Here is a 19,860-nt window from a genome sequence, read left to right as displayed (position 1 = left end):
CAACTTGCAGAGCAATAAAGATTTCTTTTGATTGGTATTAAATAAAAAAAAAAAAAAAAAAAAAAAAAAAACTATTGAATTGTACACTTTAAATGGGTGATTGTATGCTATGGGTGATTGTATGCTATGAATTATACTTCAATAAATGTGTCAAAAGAGAACTGAAGGAAAAATTAAGACATTCCCAGATAAACAAAAGCTTAGGGAGTTCACTGCTAACAGACTTACCCTATAAGAATTGCCAAAGAGAGTTCTTCAGGCTAAAATGAAAGGATAATACACAGTAACTCAAAAGTATATGAAGAAATAAAGAACATGGATAAAGGTAACTACATAGGTAAATATAAAAGCCAGTATTATTGTACTTTTGGTTTGTAACTCTTATTTTTTTTCTATATGATTTAAAAACAAATGGACAGGCTGATTCTAAAATTCATATGGAATTGCAAGAGGCCCTGAATAGCCAAAACAATATTAAAAAAGAACAAAGTTAGAGGACTGACACTTCTCAATTTTAAAAATTAGCACAATCTACAGCAATCAAAACAGTGGCACTGGAATAAGGATAGAAACAGGTAGGGTTTGAAAGACCAAAAACAAACCCATACATCTATGGCCAACTGATTTCAACAAGGGTGCCAAGACCATTCAATGGGGGAATGAACAGTCTCTTCAACATATGGTGCTGGGACAATTGGCTATGCACATGTAAAAGAATCAAGTTGGACCTCACATCATATATAAAAATTAACTCAAAATGGATCTATGACATAAATATAAGAGCTAAAACCATAGAACACTTAGAAGAATAAATAGGGATAAATCTTCATGACCTTGAATTTGGCAAAGAATTCTTAGATTTGACACCAAAAGTACAAGCAACAAAAGAAAAAAAAATAGACTAAGTGGACTTCAGACTTTAAAAATCTGTACACCAAAGGACATTACCAAGAATGTGTAAAAAACATATACAGAATGGGGAAAAATTTGCAAATTATATATATGATCAGTCTACTATCCATAATATATAAAGAATTTATAACTCAACAACAAAACGACAAACACCCAAATTTAAAAACGGGCAAAGGGCTTGAATAGACATCTCTGCAAAGAAAATATACAAATGGCCAACAAGTACGTGAAGATGCCCAAAATCATTAGTGATTAGGGAAATGCAAATCTAAACCACAATGACATATAACTTCAAACACACTAGAATGGTTGTAATTTTAAAATTAAACAAACAAACAAACAAAAACAGGAGATAACAAGTGTTGGCAAGGAGGTATGGTAATTCTATGTTTAACTTATAGAGAAATTGTCAAACTGTTTTCCACAGTGGCTGCACCATTTTATATCCCAGCAACAATGTATGAGAGTTCCAATTTCTCTACTTCCTTGCCAACACCTGTTTCCTGGTTTTGGTTTTTTAATAAATTAGATTCTGTCCTCAATTTAGAAGAAATTTCACTTGGCCCCTGTTACTGTTACCCAGATAACAGGCACTTAAAAATTCATCTTTTTTATTGACTTTTAAAATTGTCTCTTCAAAATGTATAAAAAATAACCCATGCTAGAAAAAGTTCATTATGTCACAAAAGTTTAAGAAGTGCATGGGAAAAAGAATCACTTTAAAATAATGGTTACCTCTGGGGAAGAGGTGAGAGATGCAATCAGGGATGGGTACACAGAGGACTTCAACTATAATGGTAATGTTTAATTTTTTATGTTTGGTTGGTGAGAAAAGAGATTCACTGTATTATTCTTTATATGTCTGTATATGCCTTAAGTATTTCATAACATATATAGAAAAACCCCCAAAAAAGACAAAGAAAGTTAATCTAACATTCCTTCACTACTCACTACCACCACCAAAAACAAAAACACTAAATCATACTAGACAGAGTATTCTACAACTTACTTTCCTCACATAACAATACATTATAGCATTCTCTAAATCAAAAGAGTGTAAAGAGGTAAATCTGTTTCCACAGCTTCAAAATATTTCATAATACGAATGTCCCACAATTTATTCAAACATTCTCCTATTGATGGATATACAGGCTGTTTCCAGTTACCTGTCACAAAAAAAAAGCTACAAAGGCATCCTTGTTCATATGTCCTTATACAATGGTACATTTATTTCTGTAGGATGTATTCTTAAAAGTCAGACTATTAGGTTCCAGTATTTAGTCCAGTGGTATCTGTATTTTTTATTTCCCTAAACATTGGCAGATTATTTTTTCAAAAGGTTACAGCAATTCATACTCTCCAGCAACGTATGAGTGAGATATGGGCATTTCTTGAGTGAAATTTCTTTTAACCACATAAGCATTTAATAGATTAAATTCAGTTTTACTGTCTTCTCCATATAGTAAACATGTTATGATATTATGCTTAATATAAATTTATTTTCACCAAGAGATCTGAACACTGGAAATTTAGCTCTTTTCTTACTCAGTGAGTAATCAAACTAACAATCCACAAAATAACGTAGCAACTCCCACAAATATTATCTATACACACACACACACACACACACCTCTACCTCTGACACGCTTCCAGAACAAATGTTAAGTATTATATGCCCAAAAGTCCTTATTTGGGGTATATATAAAGGGTATAGAAAAAAATTTTTTAACCTAGCCCACAATGAATATGTTACAAACTGATTGGTTTATCAAAGCTACTAAGTTTGCACATGAAAGGCAGCCCGAAGGAATTAAGGACGGGTAGGCCCAACAGGTTAGGCAGTTCCTGAAAGCGCTCTAGGCAGACAGAATCTTTCATTTTAGGGCGGCATGGTATCAATAAAAACCCATTTAAAAAAGTAAAACAAACAGGAAAACGACCCAGGATCGCTCCTAGGAGCTAGTTTGTGCAACCACCTATCCTCATCCGTGACAGTAAGGTGATTAAGGAGAGAGAAATTATTCTCCGATATTTTGAAGAGAGGAGAGAGAGAAAGATGAAATGCAGGCCGGCTCCTCCCCCACTCAGGCAGGCCACGCGATCCCGAAGTGTGTAACCTTGCTAACGGTCACTTTTCTACCCGATGTGAGGTTCAGCACTCACCACAACACAAATACCGGCGAGTTCTTCGACACTCCTTAGTAGATTCGTCCTTTGGCCGCCTTTCCATACCTGGTACGCCTGCAGCGCTTACACCCCGTGCAAACGCCGCCATCTTAGGTCTTAGATGAGCCCTAGGGGATAGGGCGATAGAAACCTGAGTTGGGCGTCACAGCCAAATAGCGCCGGCGCCCAACCGCCGTGCACTGGCCAAATGGCTCCCCCAGCAACGTGACCCAGGCGCCCTGCGGCCCCTCCCCAGTGTTCCTGACCAATTGCGCTTCCTGTTACAGCGTTTATCTCCGCTGAAATTCCCTCGTTATTTCCCATTTTCTTTCCCTTCATTTCTTTTTTCTTTTTCCATTCCAAATTGCTTTTATCTTTGCCCCGACTCCTTTCCACATTTCTAGATATCTCTCGTACTAGTCAACTTTCATTTACCTCACACGTGTATAGCATTTTTTAATAGACAAACCTATCTTTCTGTTATTTTACCAAATTATCACAACATTATAAGGTAAGCTGAGAACTGATGTTCCCTATTTTATAGGTGAGGAAACTAAGGCTTAGAGAGATGAACCAATTTTCCAAAAGCTGCAACAGCTAGTGAGTGTTAGAGTGTACAAAACCTAATTCTTTTCATTCCACTGAGCTCCGTGCTCCTATAGATCACGGTCTACTTCAACCAGCTAATTGAAAAGATGAGAAAACTGTACAGAGATGGGAAGGGTTTAGGCCTAAATTCATACAATAAGTCAATGACAAAACTGGATTCAAAACAAGATGCTTCCTTAATTCTGTAACAGAAAGCGTCTTTATAAAGTGGTTGGGATGCTGTTCTCCAGCCCAAAAGTCCTTCTTTTAGACTTCGCTCAACTTCTGACTCCTCTAAGAAGCCTCTGTATTAATCAAAACGTGTATCTTTTTTGGTCCGTCTCCATGAGGAAAAATACAGTAGCTGGATGTCAGGCCCCAAAACATTTTTTTAAACTGAGACTCAAACTTGTTTGTGCAAAATTACATGTGAATGGTGTGGAAGGTTAGTGGGGGAAGGTTCGTGCTGCACAGTTAAGGAAAAGACAATTTAGAGGTCTTAATTCCTTTCCAAAGGAATAGAATTTCTACATTCTAAAGTTATCATTAGTTTTCTACAAGAACCCAGCATAGAACACCTCTTATTCTATTCACTTACATCATTACTTTCTCTTTCTTTATGTTGATATTGTCACCCTCAAATAGGAGGTAATGGTAGAGAATTGTATAAACATCTGGGCCTTGATGTGTGGCCATTTTTATGTAAAATACTGCATAGAGCCGACCTGTGTTGTCAATAATGTGTGTAGTGAGGTGAAAAGGACTTAGCTTAAGCTTAAAGTATGTCATTTCCTGGGGTTTAGACATGTTTGAGCACAGTTTGGAAACTGGTTGGTAGGGCAGACACCAGAAATCAATTGCAAGAGGAACTGCTGAACTTTTGAGAAAGAATTCATTTTAAGAGAGGATGGAGTCAGGCAGACAACCTAGGGTAAATGGAGGGTCAATTCTGGGTATTGCAGGAGATCTGTGACTTCAACTATCTTTTCCCATCAAGTGGCATATCTCTTGGTTGTACTACAAAATGTATTTATTTTAAGCTAGGTACACAACATCTCTCTGCAGTGATTTAATGGTAAGTAGAAAGGTGGAGAAAAATAAGTGAAACCTATTACAGTTTTGCTCTGATGACTCTCAGGATGTTTTCTGTCTGGAAAAATGACTGGATTTAAAGAAATATATATAAATAAATAATCAGCAGGAAGCATTAGTAGAACAATAGGCTTGTAAAACTGCAAGTCAATTTTAGGGGAAAAAAACCCTGATGCACTGGTTTTATTTAGTGGTGTTTCACATTGAAAGGTGCTGGACCCAGAGACCTAGGAGCAGAAAAGCCCTATTAATTTACAGCCAAAGTGGAAGCTTCATACCCCTGCCTCCACCCACTCACATTTCCCCTAGTCTGCCTGCCTTGATTCCAACCCAAGAAAAATGCCTCCAGAAAACACCAGAGACAGAGATTCGTTTGCTCCTCGAGGCTGATCCTCTTAGCTTCCTGTACTCTACTGGTTCAGTCAATACCTGTTCCATTCTCTATGAGAGTCCAATTTTCCTCTTTCATAAGTAATTGTTCCAAAAGTAATAAAACTGTCTCCTGCAAGGATATAAAATCCAAATAGGCAAAAGAAGGGTTGGGGTTTCTCCATCATCCAGCCACATTTAGCAGGCACTTACTTACAAAGGGCTCTAAGCTGGAGAATTTACAAAGATAATCGCACAGACCTCTGGGACAATAGTTTCTGTTACCTTTGCATTCATAATCTAAGGCAAATAAATGGATAATGGATCTATAAATGACAATCAAAATAATTGATGCATGCAAAGTTAGATTCTGCATTTGATTTGAATACATTCATTTGAAACATGAGTTGGGAAAAAGTACAATTTGTTGTGGCAAATGGGAGAGCAGATATAACAGTTTATTCATTCATTAGGAACTTACATGTAAAGAATAAGGCTACACAAGAGGATAGCAGAGAGTACAAATATGAATGAAACCAAGTATTGGTCCTCAAGGAGATTAGATTCAAGTTGGGGAGGGGAAAATAAGAGGAGTTCTAAAGAATTATAAGCAGTATCTTTGTATCAGGCACTGTACTAGGTACAAGGTGGGAATAAAAGTGAGGCTTGAGTGTGTTAGCCTCAGGGAATATACAGACTAGTGGGGAAAAATAAAACCTGAAGGTTGGGTAATATTTTTATTAGGGGACTCAAGGAGATGAAAAGTATTTAATACACACCTTTCAACACCTAAAATGATTTATAAAGTCATACATTTTGCAAGGCTGTACTAAGTGATGTAGCGAATGGGAAGAACAACAACAAAAAGAAATCTATGAATATACTGCAAACCAATGAGGGCAATATATTAGAAGGAAAATATATCATGAGACATCTAAAAATCACACTATTTACATTATGTGTAAAGTCAACCTATCCTGAAGCGCTTTAAAAACTTTTTAAATTGAAATATAGTTGACTTACAATATTATATTAGTTTCAGGTGTACAACATAGTAATCGATATTTTTATAGATTGTACTCCATAAAAGTTATTATAAAATATTGGCTACATTCCCTGTGCTATACATTACATCCTTGTAATATATCTATTTTATATCTAGTAGTTTGTACCTCTTAATCCCTCTCACCCATTTTGCCCCTTCCCCCACCTCTCTCCCTTGTGGCAACCACCAGTCTGTTCTCTGTATCTGTGAGTTTGTTTCTGTTTTGTTATTTTTGTCCATTTGTTTTATCTTTTAGATTCCACATATAAGTGAAAACACACAGTATTTGTCTTTCTCTGTCTGACTTATTTCACTAATCATAATACCCTCCAAGTTCATCCATGTTGTCACAAATGGTAAGATTTCATTTCTTTTTTATGGCTGAGTGATAGTCCATTGTAAATATATACCACATCTTCTTTATCCATTCATCTGTTGATGGACACTTTGGTTGCTTCCATATCTTGGCTATTGTAAATAATGCTGCTATGAACTTTGGGGTGCATGTATCTTTTTGAATTAGTGTTTTCATTTTCTTTGGCTAAATAACCAGGAGTGGAATTGCTGGATTGTATGGTAGTTCTATTTTTAATTTTTTGAGTAATCTCCATACTGTTTTCCATAGCAGTTGTACCAATTTACATTCCCGCCAACAGTGTACTAGGGTTCCCTTTTCTCCACATCCTTGCCAGCACTTGTTATTTGTTATCTTTTTGACAAAAGCCATTCTGACAGGTGTGAGGTGATATCTCACTGTGATTTTGATTTGCATTTCCCTGATGATTAATGATGCTGAAACTCCTTTTTTATTGAGATATAATTCAGACACCATAAAATTCACATTTCAAAGAGTATGATTCAGCGGTTGTTAGTATACTCATAGACTTGTGTAATCCTTACCACTATCTAATTTCAAAACACTTTCATCACCCCAAAAGGAAATTCCATAACCATTATCAATTATTCCCTCTTTCCCAAAACAAGTCCCTGGCAAATACTAATTTTTTTTCTGTCTCTATGGATTTACCCCTTCCGAATATTTCATATAAATTAAATCATACAATAGGTGGCATTTTGTGCCTGACTTCTTTTACTTAGCATAGTAATATGTATATTTGAGTTGTTTCTACTTCTTAGCTATTATGAATAATGCTGCTATGAACATTCATGTATGAGTTTTTGTGTGGATATATATTTTCAGTTCTCTAGGGAATATACCTAGGAGTGGAACTGCTGGGTAATATGGAAACACTAAGTTGAACCCTTTGAAGAATTGCCAAACTGTTTTCCAAGGTACTGCATCATTTTACATTCCCACCAGCAATGGAACAGTGTTCCAGTTTTTCCATATCCTCTCTAACATTTTTCATTTTAATTATAGCCAGCCTAGTAGGTGTGAAGTAGCATCTCATTGTAGTTTTGATTTGCATTTCCCTGATGGCTAATAATGTAGAACATCTTTTTATGTGCTTATTGGTCATTTGTATATCTTTTTCCAAGAAATGTCTATTCAAATGCATTGCCCATTTTTTGATCAGGTTATTGGTCTTTTACCATTGAGTCGTAAGAGTTTTATATATATTCTGGATACATGTCCATGATCAGATATATGGTTTGCAAATACTTAATCTGATTCTATGAGTTTTTTCAACTTCTTGATGTGTCCTCTAGAGGACAAAAAATTTTAATTTTGATTAAGTATAATTTATCTGGGTTTTTTGGTATGTGTTGTTGTTCCTTGGGCTTTTGATGTCATATTTAAGAAACCATTGTCTAACCTGAGGGCATGAAGATTTACACCTAAGTTTTCTTCTAAGAGTTTTGCACTTTTAGCACTTACACTTAGATCTTTGATCTATTTTGAGTTAATTTTTGTATATTGTGGGAAATAAGGATCCAACTTATTTTTTTTAAAGCAATTTTTAAATTTATTTATTTATTGACTGCATTGGTTCTTCGTTGCTGTGTGCGGGCTTTCTCTAGTTGTGGCGAGTGGGGGCTACTCTTCATTGCAGTGTGCGGGCTTCTCATTGTGGTGGCTTCTCTTGTTGCAGAGTGTGGGTCCTATAGTGCGCAGGCTCAGTAGTTGTGGCTTGCAGGCTCTAGAGCGCAGGCTCAGTAGTTGTGGCACATGGGCTTAGTTGTTCCGCAGCATATGGGATCTTCCCGACCAGGGCTCAAACCCATGGCCCCTGCATTGGCAGATGGATTCTTAACCACTGTGCCACCAGGGAAGTCCCAAGACTAGTCTTTCCTTGTTGAAAATTAGTTGAACATAAATGTGAGTGCTTATTTCTGAACTCTCAATTCTATTCAGTAAGTTTTAGAATCAAGAAGTATGAGTGCTACAACTTTCTTTTTCCCCCAAATGTTTTAGCTATTCTGGTCTCTTGCAGTTCCTTATGAATTTTAGGATTAGCTTGGTAAGTTTTGAAATAATCAAGGTGGAGTTTTGGGGTTTTGATAGGGATTGTGTTGGATGTGTAGAAAATTGGGGGAAATATTGGCATTGTCTTCCAACCCATGAACAGGGAATGGATGTCTTCCCGTATATTGATCCATAGGTCGTCTTAATTTTTTCAATGACATTTTGAACCTTTCTATGTACAAGCTTTGCACTTTTTTGTTAAATCTATTCCTAAGTGGTTTTATGCTATTTTATTTATTTTTTTAAATACTGGTTTTTTTAATATTTATTTATTTGTTTGGCTGCGTTGGGTCTTAGTTGAGGCATGCAGGATCTTCATTGCGGCATGTGGGATCTTTAGTTGCGCCCCGTGGGATTTTCAGTTGTGGCATGCGAACTCTTAGTTGCAGTATGTGGGATCTAGTTCCCTGACCAGGGGTCAAACTGGGACCCCCTGCATTGGGAGTGCAGAGTCTTAGCACTGGACCACCAGGGAAGTCCTGACTTTATGCTATTTTAAATGGAACTTTCTTAATTTCACTTTCAGAGTTTTCATTGCAAGTGTATAAAGCTACAACTGATTGTTGTATATTGGTATTGTATTTTATGACTTTGTTAAAAATGGTTTATTAGTTCTAGTTCTAGTAGTTTTCATGGATTTCTTAGGATTTTCTATATACAAGATTATGTCATTTAAAAATAGATATAGTTTTATTTCTTTCTTAATTTGGATGCCTTTTATTTCTTTTTCTTGCCTAATTGCCCTGAACCCCCACTACAAGGCTGAGAATATACATCCTTGGCTTGTTCCTGATCTAAGGAAGAAAGGGATTTCATAGGTGCTGTATTAGCTTCCTATTGCCACTATAACAAATTATCGCAAAGTTAGTGACTGAAAATAACACAGATTTATTCTCTTTACAGTTCTGGAAGCCAGAAATCTGAAATCAGTTTCATTTAGTTAAAATCAAGGTGTTAGCAGGCTTGTGTTCCTTCTGGAGGCTATAGGGGACAATCCGTTTCCTTGCATTTTCTTGTTTCTAGAGACTGCATGCATCCCTTGGCTTATGGGCCTCTTCCTCCATCTTCAAATCCAACAGTGTAACATCATCTCTAATTTCTCACCTCTGCTTCCTGCCTCTCATCTTCTCTCTTTGACTCTGATCCCGTGCCTCCCTCTTATAACGAACCTTGTGATTACACTGGGCTCATCTGAATAACCCAGCATAATCTCCCCATCTCAAGATCTTAATCACATCTGCAAAGTCTCTTTTACCATGTGAGATAACATGTTTACAGGTTCTGGGAATTAGGACAAGGACAATTATTCAGCCTACCAAAGATGCCCTTTTTCAGTTTCGGTAAGTTCCCTTCTATTCCTAGTTAGGTGTTTTTTTTTCATAAAAGAGTTTGGATTTTGTTAAAGGTTTTTTTCTACATTTATTGAGATGATCATGTGTTTTTTGTGCTTTTTCTATTAATAGGGTGATTGATTTTCCTATGTTGAACCAACTTAGCATTCCTGCAATAAATCCCACTTGATCATGACATATAATTCTTTTTATATTTCCAGGTTCAGTTTGGTAGTATTTTGTTGAAGACTTTTGTGTCTATATTCTTAAGAGATATTGGTCAGTAGTTTCCATTTCACATGTTTTTACCTGGTTTTGATATCAGGGTAATTCTGGTCTCAGAGAATGAGCTGAAAATTGTTCCTTCCTCTCCTGTTTTTTGGAAGAGTTTGTGAAGGACTGTTAATTCTTTAAACATTTAATACAATTGACCAGTGAAGCCACCTGGGCCTGGGCTTCTCTTTATGGGCTTTTCTTTGATTACTAATTCTCTCTCTTCACTTTTAAAAGTCTATTCAGATTTTTTATTTCTTCTTGAGTCAGTTGTTGATAGTTTTTCTCCTTTTGCATGCTACTTAACTATTTCAGATGAAATTTCTACAGGATTTAAGTCATCAGAATAGTTATGAGCCAAGTCATTGGATGCTTTTCGTAAGTCAGAAGTATTCATAGAAAATAATTTTTCTCTTCTTAAAAATGAAAATTGTGAGGGTACTTCACTTAATTTTTCATATTTCCACTTCAAATGTGAAATTAGGGCATCTATAATTTCCTCAATTTCTATTTGATATGCATTTTCTCCACAATAATTGATGCTCTCATCTGGTGATTTGAACATTTACAATTTATTTCCTTTTTTTACATTTATTTTCAAATTCAGGAAGAATATTCATATCTGTTGATAAAGTTTTACATTCATAAAACATACTTTCAAAGTTGATTTCTTTCATTAGCATTAAAAATATATAGAAATATGTATATGTGAGCACACATATTTTCTTTTGCTTCAGGCTCTAATATGGCTCAGTACAACACTGCTGGTTTCTGTCTTTATTAAAATTTCAGTATTCTGTTCATCATGGATCTATTGCACTAACTTTAATTTTTTTAAAATATTGCATTTACAACTTCATGTCCACTAAGGATGACTGTAATAAAAAAGACAAGCGTTTGTAAGATTGTAGAAAAATTGGAACTCTCATATATTGTTGGTGGGAATGTACAGTGAGGGATAGTTTGGCAGTTCCTGAAAAAGTTAAACCTAGGGTTACCATATGACCCAACAGTTCCACTCTTAAGTATATGCCCAAGACAAAACATATGTCCACACAAAAACTTGTTCATAACTGCATTATTCATAACAGCCAAAAAGTAGAAATAACTCAAATGTCCATCAACTCATGAATGGGTAAACGGAATGTATTATATCCATAGAATGGATGAACCTTGAAAACATTATACTAAAGAAGCCAATCACAAAAAAACACATATTGTATAATTTTACTTACATGAGGTGTCTAGAATAGACAAATCCATAGAGACAGAAAATAGCTTTGTGGTTGCCTAAAACTGGGAGGAAAGGGGTTGAAGTTGAGGGGAGTGGGGACTGACTCCTAATGGGTACAAGGTTTATTTTCGGGGTGATGAAAATGTCGTAAAAATATATTATGGTGGTGGTTGCACAACTCTGTAAATATACTAAAAACCATTTTATTGTGCACTTTAAATTTTAAATTTAAAATAAAGCTGTAAAAAAGTAAACAAATACATTAAAATATTATTTATCTTTATTACTGAGTTTTTGATGCTTTCTTAAATTTTGCATCCAAGGCAAGTGCCATACCTTATCCAATCCTGGCTCTGACATTCTTGCATTAAATCATGCATTGCCCACAAGTTACTGATCTCTGAAATTCCAACCATTAGAAATTGTTACTTTACCCTGAGGTTTTCATTCCTATTAGAATGTTAATTTCCCAAGAGAAAGAGGAGCAGAGAATATCCCAGTAAGTAGTGCCCACCATTCGCATCTTGTAAGTGAAGTTATTGGTTCTTTTCCCCAGAACATTTTTTAATTGGAAAGTGTGAGATGTTAGGGCTCTGAAACAAAGAGGGAACTGGGGATGAGAGAAGTCCAGAAAAAAAAATTGAGGCCCACAGAAGCAAATTCTTCCTTTTTAATATAAATTTCCTATGATTAACTTATCTAATATTTATTGAATACCTACTCTGTGTCAGGCCCTGGGGTAGATACAGGAGTACAGCAGTGAACAAAACGATAGGTTCCATGCTTTCAATGACTTCACAATCTGGTAGGTGAGATAGACCAGTAAAGACCTGATTTTGTATAGTGCCAAGTACTGTGATAAAGGCATGAGATAGTGCACAGAGGAAGGAAAGTATTAGGGTTTGCACAGTGCTTTATAGTTTACAAAGCACCTTCTCACCCATGATCTCGCTTGATCTTCACAACAACCCTCTGAGTTTTTCAGAGCAGAGATTGGTATTCTCATTTTACGCATGAAAAAAATGAGGTTAAGCTGAATGGTAGTCAAGACTAGAATCCAGGTTTCATGATCTTTTCACTATATCCTGCAATTCTTGCACACAGAGGCCTGTCTACTCTCCTCAGGTCATTGTACTGGAGCTATAAGAGGAGTGACTGAATGAGTTTGATTTTCTATCTTCCTTCACACCCTCAAAATCTGCTCTCACAGATATTCCCAAAGCCTTAGCCAACACTAGAAAAGGATGAGGGAGGCAGGAGTGAACAGGTCCTCAGCCAAAAGATATATACACATTGTATTGGGATATACTAGAGTTCCCCTTCATGAATTCTGTGCCAGCCTCTTGCTCTTTGCCAAGTAGACTAATAAATGGCATTATTGATCATCTCTAAACAAACACCTCAATCTATGCAAATGTGAACTGAACCTCTCTGCCTGTTACATTCTATGTAATTTCAAGGAAATCCAAAACATGTTTCTGATTTATTTGCATTTACCTCATAAAAATGTTTATAGAAAGAGCTACGTGCTGGACTTCCCTGGTGGCGCAGTGGTTAAGAATCCGCCTGCCAATGCACGGGACACAGGTTCAATCCTTGGTTTGGGAAGATCCCACATGCCACAGAGCAACTAAGCCTGTGCATCACAACTACTGAGCCTGTGCTCTAGAGCCCGCAAGCCACAACTACTGAGCCCGCATGCCACAACTACTGAAGCCCATGCACCTAGAGCCCATGCTCCACAACAAGAGAAGCCACCGCAATGAGAAGCACACGCACCGCAACGAAAAGTGGCCCCCACCCTCAGCAACTAGAGAAAGGCCGCGTGCAACAATGAAGACCCAATGCAGCCAAAAATAAATAAATAAATAAATAAATAAATAAATAAATAAATAAATAGCTATGTGCTGCCCCAATGCCTTTTTTGGCTTCTTAATAAGCCTAAGTTATCTTTTGCTATTCTTAAAACTGGACCCTTCTGTGCCAAGGATGGCTATTTGTTTTTGATATGCCAGAATGCTGCAGTATGACTCAAATAGGCTATGCAATTTGAATTTTAGGTTCAAAAGCTTTGACCAAAGATTGAAAAGCAAAATTCTAAGTTTAGTCATAATAACCTCACTCAGATGTCAGGCTTCCCAATCAGATCACCTTCATACTTTGAACTTAGATTCTAGGCATATCCTCGAGACTGAGATTTTAAAACTCACCTCCAGGTTCACTCTCCTCATCTTTATACTCTTCTACTTAAAACAAACAAACACACAAGAATTGTTCTTCCTCGGTGACCACACAAAAAGATGTTGAGCTTCTATTGAGTTAGATAGGATTTGGCCTTAGACTAGAGAAACTTTGGCTGGTATGGTATAAAGATGGCCCTTATATTCCAAGACTGTAAATGCCTGGATGCTAAAAATAGCTAAAGTTTTAGAGATTAACTGAATTACATTAGCTGGTAAGGCTAAGGAAGCTGAGGGGCAAAAGAGACTATAAAAAAGTTTCTGAAAAAAAAAAGTTTCTGAGGATTTATAACAGTAATAACTAACACTTATGTAGTATGCCAAGTATTAGTTTAAGAACTTTACATATATCTGCTCTTTTATTTGTGCAGCAATCCTATGAGATTGGTACTATTATCACATTTTATAGATGGAAACCAGAGGTTAAGCAACTTGCCCCAAGGTCACACGACTAACAAGTGACAGAGATAGGGTTTAAACACAGGCAACTAGGATCTAGATCCATGATATGCTATGATATATATGGCTTTGCTAAGAAACTGGTCCCTTCACCCTCCCAAATACCAGCTCTCAGGTGCCTGGAACTCTACAGATAGATATAGATATAGATATCTTCTTTTAGCTTAAGGCTTTATATTCTATTAAAATGAGTACAGTCTGTTTTCAGAATGAATGGGTTTTGCTTCAAAGGCTTGCTTTTAAGTTCTTTGGAACTCGGAATGCATTTTCCCATAGAAACAACGTTATACATAATAGTTAAGTTCTCAGGCCAGACTGTAGAAATCTATTTAACTTTTGGAAAGCTGAACCATAAAAATAATATAACAGATCTGAGCCTTAGGTATTAGAAGAAGAAGGTCCTGTTGTTCATGGGATGGAGTATAGGGGGAGGAAAGGAAGAGAGTTACCTTCCCTTTCTTGAGCAGAGAGCCAGTCCATCAGTGAAATATTCAAATAGGTTGCTTTTTGTAGCCCCTTGCTTTATAGAGCCCCTCCCCCCAGACTCTTGAGTGCCAAAACCCTCAGGCTCATCCTAGGAGATCACATATGTACTTTTGCCACACAACAAAATAACACAAACATAGTGGCTTAAAATATTAATTACAGCCATTTATTAACTCACAGTTCCTGTGGGTCAGGAGTCTGGTATAGCTTAGCTGGATCCTCTGCTCAGAGCTCACAAGGTTAAAATGAAGTTATTGCCCAGGGCTGCAGTTCTCTTCTGGAGCTCAGGGTCTTCTTGCAAGCTCACTCAGATTGTTGACAAAATTCAATGCCTTGCATATGTAAGACTGAGGTCCCTGTTTTCTTGCAAGCTGTCAAGCAGGGGCCACTCTTGGCTCCAAGAGACTGCTCACAATCCTTTCCACATATCCTCTTCCATTTTCAAACCAACAACAGAAAACTTCTCAATGCATCAAATCCCACTAGTACTTCAGTTCTCTCAGACTTCTTGTTCTGCTACTAGTTGGAAAAGGTATTCTACTTTTAAAGAACCCACTGATTAAATCAGGCCCAACTAGATAATCTCTCTATTTTATGGTCAAGTGATTTAGGACCTTAATTTCATCTACAAAATCCATTCACAGCAGTACCTAGATTAGTATTTGATTGAATAACTGGCAGAAGGTGTGTGTACACCAGGAACCCAGGAATCTTAGGAGGTCATCTTAGAATTCTCTCTATCATACCACTGAAGTCTGCTAGGCCTCACAGAGTGACCGACCCTCTCTACCAGAACCCAAAGTCCCAGTCCCTGAGATCCTAATATTTACATGTCATGGGGAAAAGTAAGCTGATTATTAGCTTGTATGCAATGGGCCTCTATTTGGTATAGCAATACTAATAAGTAAAGGTCAAGTGGCTGCCCTAATCCTCCTAGAGATATTTGTATACATAGAAAGAAGGTGCTTATTAATCTAAACACATTTCCATATAGTTTATTTTCAGGCAGTATAACAAATTTGAGAAAAATTCAGGCCATTTGGTGAAAGGTATTTTGGGGCAGAGGGCCATCATGAAGTCAGGTAAGACCTATTTGGGAACTTACTCCTACCCTCTTCATGTCCCCTAAGTTGTTCCTATTTATCACAGCTTTGTTCCCTCCTCCCACAGATTTTCTGCAAATTCACTTTATTTTCTTCTTTATGGCTCAACTGCCAGTGGCATCAGGAGCCTTGGAGAAGAGGGAGAGAGATAAAAGAAAGGAAGGGCAGAGATGGCAGTAGATGACTTCATGAAAGTGTCATTTGTGAATCAAGCATTTGTAAGTTAGAGACTGTACAAAATATGATTTCAGAGGTTGCAGGAAGGCTCCTTGCCCTACAATGGCTTCACATAACAGTTCACGAATGCCCAAGAATAACAAGTCATAAGACCTTTAGTTAGGGCCTTGAGAGCAAAGTTTGAATTCCTTAAGGATACTTGTCATTCCCTGAAGAGGCTTTGATTTCATACAAAGGCAAGGGATCTCTCTCTCTGTCTCTCTCTTGCTCTTGCTCTCACTCAAAGTTCAACTCAATTTTTCAGTTGTTTTTCACTTACCCTGAATTTTTGAGCGGATAGTAGGACCTATTTCTGTCTCACATACCTAATTTAACATATGGCGCAAGCAAAGTCAGGAATTCAACTTATAAACCAACTACCAACTCCTCCTTCATATTTCTCGTCCTTTTATTTACACTGCTAAGCACTTTGGAGTTATAAAGAGATAGGATACCATTCTCACTTTAAAGTAGCTTAGAGTCCAGTAGAGGAGCCAGAACATATGTCAATAGAAGCAACAGTGCAATCTAGGCTGTAAATACCAAACAGCTGCCATTGCTTCCTGAATAAAGTCTAAGCTCTTTAGCTTAGAGGTCAAACCACCTCTGTGTACCTATGTATGTTCCAGTCTCATCTCTTTTTCCTCTCTCTCCACTTCACCAAAACCAGTTTACACGGTATCCTGTCATACCCATTCTATGTATCTTACTTTTGCCTGGGCTGTCCTTGCCTCCCACTCCTTATTCTTCACCACTCTAAATTTTACCCATCCTTCAAGACTTGCATCTTGAAAACGTTTGTGACCACAGCAGTCTTTCCCTTCTCTGAACTGTAGCATTGATGATCAGTACCACTCATTTCACCCTTGGAATACAACTGCTTTTCATGGAACCTCTTTTTTTATATTCACTTTTGTCTTTTCTCCCCATAAGATCCTAAGGGGATTAAGAGTCTAAATTTTTAAATCTCTGTATTTCTCATAACGTAGCCTGGCTCAGTACTCAGTTAAAACTTGGCTAATCTACTGATCAGAGTCAGGAGAGGGAGTGAGAGTGGTGGGAAATGACTTTTTAATTTAATTTAATTTAATTTAATTTATTATTTTTTTGGCTGCATCACGTCTTAGTTGTGACATGCGGGATCTACGTTGAGGCATGCAGGATATTTCATTGCGACACGCAGGCTCTTCGTTGCAGTGCGTGGGCTTCTCTCTAGCTGTAGCTTGTGGATTTTCTCTTCTCTAGTTGTGGTGCGCAGGCTCCAGAGTACATGGGCTCTGTAGTTTGCGGCACGCGGGCTCTCTTGTTGAGGCACACGAGCTCAGTAATTGTGGCGTGTGTGCTTAGTTGCCCCGCGGCATGTGGGATCTTAGTTCCTCCACCAGGGATGGAACCCGTGTCCCCTGCATTGGAAGGCGGATTCTTTACCACTGGACCACAGGGAAGTCCCAGAAATGACTTTCTAAAGGACACCGAGGCCTCTTAGAGAAGAATATACCCACTGCTCATGAAATACTCACTCTAGGTAGCTATTTTAGATAGAAAAACCACAGCAGGATCAAGCTTTTCTCTCAGAAGAATAAGCCTGTCTCTATAGTACATCTGGCCAGGCTGTCGTGAGGAGGCTATAATGGCTTAAGGCCATGTCATTTCTTGACTCCCCACTTCCATCCATCAGGAAAGACGAAGCCTAGATCTTAAAAAGCTTATTTCTAGAAAGAAAATAACTTTAATAGAAATTTAAAACTTGTGCTGCTATCATAGTAACTTTCAGAAATGGGTCCAATCTGATGTTTTAAATGAAAGAGAGAAGATAGAGTCATTTCCCTGTCAAAGTCCCAAATGCCCAATACAATGAAGGAGAAGGGCTTCCCAGTGGCAACCTGGGAGGAGGACTCTGCCATGGTTTGATTCCCTAGGTATTTAATGAACTGGTCCCTGAAAGAACAATTGTTTCTGAAACTACTAAAAGTGAGATAGTGAGTCAAAAGCCACATATATAGGCCCGGATACCTCAATATTAAGGCTGAGTACTGAGCAGGAAGTCCAGAGATTCTAGATGGAGAACAGGGGATATTTTCTGTTTGAAACTTCCTTGGCATTGTTTATTCCTTATGCCTATCTCACAGAGTGTAAAAATGGTACACCTCCCACATTTCTGAATAAGGCCTTCAGACTTGCGTGTGTATTTTCACCCCAAGAAGTCAGTTTCTCCATTACTTGGAAAAATAAAACAAAATCAGAAAACTTTGAGAGACCCCCAAAACCACATAGAATCCATGCAATGCCAAGAAAATCAGATGGGTTCTTTTCATTCAAGTATTTTAGTGTTTATCTCCACATTGATCAACTAATTGCCTATGAAAACAAATTCTGTTTACACCATCCAATTAAACTCATGGCCAGTTGTCCCACCAATGTTATATAATAATTAAAGCATCTATTTCTTGGGCATTTGCTATGAGAATGGTATTATATTTAACACTAAGACTTTCAAGACATCGTATTTCAGAGACTCATAATGTCTCAGTCATCTTGAGAAAATTCCTTTAGATAATTCTAGAGTTGAACCACTGTCGGTAAGATTTAGTGGAAAAGTGAATGTAAATATATTTGATTAATAAATTTAATTTCCTGTCAAATGTATAAAACTAATACACAGCATCCTGCTCAAAACAATGCTAAATATTCAAAGATATTTCAGAAACATCTAGGAAAATGAATAATAGCTTGTTCATTTTATAATTAGTTCTGAGGCTGCTCTGAAAGTCTTTAGTCATTAAATATCTGAAATCTATTTTTAAAAGTGGTACACCTCATTTTATGAAAGACAAAATAACCTCCCAGAAAGTTTCAGTATATTGTCTATAGACACGGGATGAGATTGCAATTCCTACTGAATCACAATTCACATCACACTTCCCTCCAGGCTTACTTCCCAATATACTCATTAAAAAATTTATTTATTACTCATTAACCAAAAAAAAAAAAAAAGGCTGAGATGCATGTCTGAGTGTTTGTTCTACTATCCTTAACTTCTATTTCTCCAGCTATTTCTTCACTTGGCTTGAGTGGATGGGTCATAATTTTCATCAAAAGACCTTTGATTGTTCCTTAGTCTTTTTTTTTTTTTTTTTTTTTTTGGCTGCACCCTACGGCTTGTGGGCTTGTGGGATTTAGTTCCCCAACCGGGGATCGAACCTGCGCCCTTGGCAGTGAAAACACGGAGTCCTAACCACCGGACCGCCAGGGAATTCCTTGTTCCTTAGTCTTTAATGCCACAACCTTGATTTTAACAAATAATGCCACTTGTAAATGAGACCTGGAGAAGGAATGCAGAGGAGAGAAGATAAAAGGAAAGGAGACTGAGTTTGAATTATGTTTATCTTTCTTCTTGGATTGATCTTTTTCTGATGAAGAAGAAAATTGCTACTCAGTTCAGCTCCCACATAAGGCTAGAGATTTGGGATTGTGCAGTGGGGGAAAGTAAGGGATGAGAGAAAAGAGATAGGAAAGAAAAGAGGAGTGAGTGAAGATAAGGGGTAGGTGAGTGTGGGTGCAAGTGTGGAGAGTGAGCAGGATCCAAATATCAGGGTAGAATGACAGAAGCAAGTGCTGAGGTGAATGTCAAGGAGTGGGAAGGGAGGTGGGGAGCAAGGAGAGATAAGTGTTGAAGGAGAAGCCCTAAGGTTTTAGTCCCAAGCGCTGCACATTTGAGCTACTGCAGCTCAGAAGTATGTGTGTTCGTGTGTGTGTGTGTGTGTGTGTGTGCTTAAGAGCTGGCATCTCAGAATTCTGTGCTTGATGGCACACTCAAAAATGAATCTCCCTGCTGTATAAAAAATAAATAAAATAAAATTTAAAAAAAACCGAATCTCTATTCACCTGTTTTCCCAAGAACCAAAACAAGAGAAAATG

General features: G+C 37.3%; 1 long non-coding RNA gene across 4 annotated transcripts in view; it reads right to left on the bottom strand.

Annotated features, from left to right (window-relative positions):
- Positions 1–3,225, bottom strand: part of LOC103008863 (uncharacterized) — a 162,574-nt gene extending 159,349 nt beyond the window's left edge. For all 4 annotated transcript variants that reach the window (XR_009006642.1, XR_009006643.1, XR_009006640.1 and 1 more), the window contains exon 1: positions 3,076–3,225. This is a non-coding gene — a long non-coding RNA (uncharacterized LOC103008863). The remainder of the gene's footprint in view (positions 1–3,075) is intronic.
- Between the last annotated feature and the right edge of the window lie 16,635 nt (positions 3,226–19,860).

This window comes from Balaenoptera acutorostrata, chromosome X (assembly GCF_949987535.1).
Source record: "Balaenoptera acutorostrata chromosome X, mBalAcu1.1, whole genome shotgun sequence".
Taxonomy (NCBI): Eukaryota; Metazoa; Chordata; class Mammalia; order Artiodactyla; family Balaenopteridae; genus Balaenoptera; species Balaenoptera acutorostrata.
This window is presented reverse-complemented; position numbering and strand designations above follow the sequence as displayed.